The sequence below is a fragment of the Cryptomeria japonica genome, chromosome 2 (genome assembly GCF_030272615.1).
Source record: "Cryptomeria japonica chromosome 2, Sugi_1.0, whole genome shotgun sequence".
NCBI lineage: Eukaryota > Viridiplantae > Streptophyta > Pinopsida > Cupressales > Cupressaceae > Cryptomeria > Cryptomeria japonica.
In genome coordinates this window covers 23,822,108-23,825,775 of record NC_081406.1, presented here as the reverse complement: position 1 = coordinate 23,825,775, position 3,668 = coordinate 23,822,108, and positions in this window count along the sequence as shown.

Below are 3,668 nucleotides of genomic sequence, written 5' to 3'. Positions count from 1 at the left end.
AGAGGGGATTATTGAAAACAACCATGTTACTAGATTCAGTGGAAGAGTTGATAGGAATGTACCCTTGAGAGGAATCATTCAACTTATCTTTCTCATCACAACGAAATGGAATAGTAACAAGGTTTATGAGTTTTTGGTAAAATGAAGGTTTGGCATCTTTAGGGTTCAAAAACTCATCTAAAGCTTCATCTAATTCATCTTGGCTATAATCATAATCAACATAATTGCATACATCATCATAAACATGAACATCTTGCAAATAGAAATCTGACATTTTGAAATAAAAGTTGCATAAAACTTAGACACACAATGCAAAGAAACAAAGAAACACACTCCTTTCTTTTTTTTTTTTTTCTTTTTCTTTTTATGAAAATGAAATGAAAACAAACTAAATCTAGATCTAGATCTAACAAATGCAATGCAAGAGGAAGCAATGATATTTCACGTCAGGTTCACCAAAATGTGTGGGGGAAAAAGCGAGACTAGGCTAACATGTCCTAATCCTACCTTTTGTCACACATTACAGAATACGAAAGAGCCTAGAGGTATCGCACAATTGGCTACTTCTTTTTGGTGAAAGAGAGAGCCACGGGCTACCTATTAGTGTTTCTATTCCTTTGTTGTAATTGAAAGGTAAGATTATGCAAGTTCAATTCCTAACCCTAAAATGCAAGTATGAACTAATAACAAGATTGCAGAATTGAACTTAAACAATGGAAAGATGTAAATACAAAGATAAGACAAGAATGCAAATGCATACCCGAAGTCAAAATCTGAGTGGAAATGTTCGGGACGGGGGCACGGGCGCAACTGTCCTGATTCTGCACTTGAAACTGCACCTGAAACTGCTGTTTTGCACTCTGGAAAACTGTCCGAACTGCTAAAAATTGTTGTCTGTCCCAGGGACCAGGGCGCCCAGCACCCCTGTCCCAGGGACCAGGGCGCCTAGCGCCCCTGTCCTGGCAGGACTAGGGCGCCTAGCACCCCTGTCCTGGCAGGACTAGGGCGCCCCACGCCCCTGTCCTGGTCTTCTGCTCCGAAACTGGGTGTGTGGTTCTGTCTACGTCTGCTTCTTTCGGATCTGTAACTTGCGGCGTCGTCTGAATCCCGAAATCTGCACTTATATCTGAAAAAGGTGTTTGGGCAGCTATATAGGGTTTTGCCTTAGTCAAACCCCCGCTTCGGTGATTTCCACCTCCACGAATAGCCAAGTTGTATTGTAAAAGTAATGTGTGTGCAGACCTTGTGTGTGTGCAAGATCTAAAATGCAAGTAAGCAAACTAGAGCAACCTAGAAAGTAAACCCTAATTGCTTGTAAATGACAATGTAAATGCTCCAAATCAAGATGCCAAGTGATCTAAAGCATGAATGTAAGTGATATAATGAGGCTTATGTAAAGACATGAAAACAACATGAAATCATACCCAACCCCAAGGGAGGGGTACAAGCCAATCTTCAGTCGGTGATCCCTTATTGCTCTTCAATGCCTTCAAAGCCCTAAGTGAATGAATGGATTTGATGAATGTTTGGAGAATGAATGTTGAGAGTTGTTGAAGTCTTCAAAGATCTGCTCTTTTGCTGCATATGAGGTTCCTGAAAAACCAAAATTCTGGATCCTTTGAAATGAAGAAAGAGAACTCTTATGTATGAAACCCTAGGTCTTAATTCCAACTTTTGGCCGACCTAGAGATTGAATATCCCGCCAATTTCTTGGGGTTAAGCTTTATTTTATGATTGGATCGCGCTCCTAAAATTTCGAGAAAAATGTCCGGAATCGTGTGCACTCCGGGCGCCACGGTCCCGACAACTTTTCACCAAATTTTCAGGGCCGTCAGATATGATGATTTTTGAGAGAATCCCGAAGTTACAGGTGATTTCGAGATGTTTTGACCCCCGAAATTAAGCCCCCAAGCTCAGAATAGGGCCTAATTAGGGTTTTTGATTAAGTGATGTCTTGGAGGAATAAAATGAAAGGGGCACGCTTTAATGAAAGGGCCCGACTTTATGATGTGGAAGATTATGAAATAGAACCTTTAGACCTAATTAATTTGATTAATTAAGTGCTAAAGGGGAAATGAAATGCAAAATGCAACTGCGCCAAGGCGGGTGCTAAACTAGGTGTTAAATTGTACTGCTTTAGCAAGTGCGTACAATTTATGACGTTACAATATATATATATAAACATGCAAAGTAGTATGAAATGTAGATCTATCCAACACATACATATATGTCTATCTATCGCATGTACACATGTATTAAATGTCTAGTATACATACAGACATGAAATATGGAAAATAAATATCTAGTACACATACACATATGAAATGTGTAGTACACGTGTATGAAATGCCTAGTGCACATGTACAAATATGAAATGTCTAGAAAATGTTTGCACATGCACATATATAAACAATGGGTCACTTGGGGCACTGTCCTGAACCATGTCCCGATCCATGTGCCTGCAAAAGATTATGCACACTTAAACTCATACATTAAACATTTAATTCGTGTAGCAAAGTAATTTTTTTTAAGTAACATAGATTAAGAAAATTTGCACGTAGACAAACATACCTCTGAAGAGTCTCTAACATCACCACCATGTGCATGCAGGATTCTAGGACGTCTATGTGACGATGAGCTCAACCTACGTGATAGTGGTGCATCCTGCAATGTTGAAATTTTGTTAGATATACATACACATATATTTATAACTTGGAACCTAACCCTTTACATATAGAACTGAAACATTTAAAAGAAATAATTAATTTAAAGTTATAATGTATATCTTTGTCTCCTAATGAACAGGGCCGGTGGCAATGTGCAAATCCTCAAACATCGCCCCATGCGCCTGCAATATAGTATGCACACAGAAACTCATACATTAAACATTTAATTCATACTAGAGTAAATTTTTTTAAGTAACATATATTAAGAGCATATGTGTAGACAAACATACCTCTGAAGGGTCTCTAACATCACCACCATGTGCATGCAAGATTCTAGGATGTCTATGTGACGAGGAGCTCAACTTGCGTGATAGTGGCGCATCCTGCAATGTTGAAATTTTGTTAAATATGCATACACATATATTTATAACTTGGAACCTAACCCTTTAAATATAGAACTTAAATATTTAAGAAACAATTAATTTAAAGTTATAATGTATACCTATGTCTCCTGATGAACAAGGTCGGTGGCAATGTGCAAATCCTCAAACATCGCCCCCTGCGCCTGCAATATAAATTACACATGGACTCACATGTACATTGTTTAAACATTCATTATTAAGTTATATATATTAAAGATCAAATCGAATCTACTTGAACATCTACATGTACGTGGTTATAGATAAACATACCTCAAAGTCTCTAACACCTCCATCGTGCACATACTGGACTCTAGAATGTTTGCAGGATGAATGGCTCATCCCGCGCAATGCTCTCTCATCCTAGACAATGCACACATTTTGTTCGATATATATAATTTAAATAACTTGAAATTATTTAATCAACACCTAGATATCCCTTTAAATAGAACTTAAAAAACAAAAAAATAATAATTTAAACTTTATATATACCCGTGTCTCCTAATGAGCAACTGGGTCAATGACAGCATCCAAATCTCCATACATCGACCCTAACATGATACCCTATATAGTTCAAAAAATA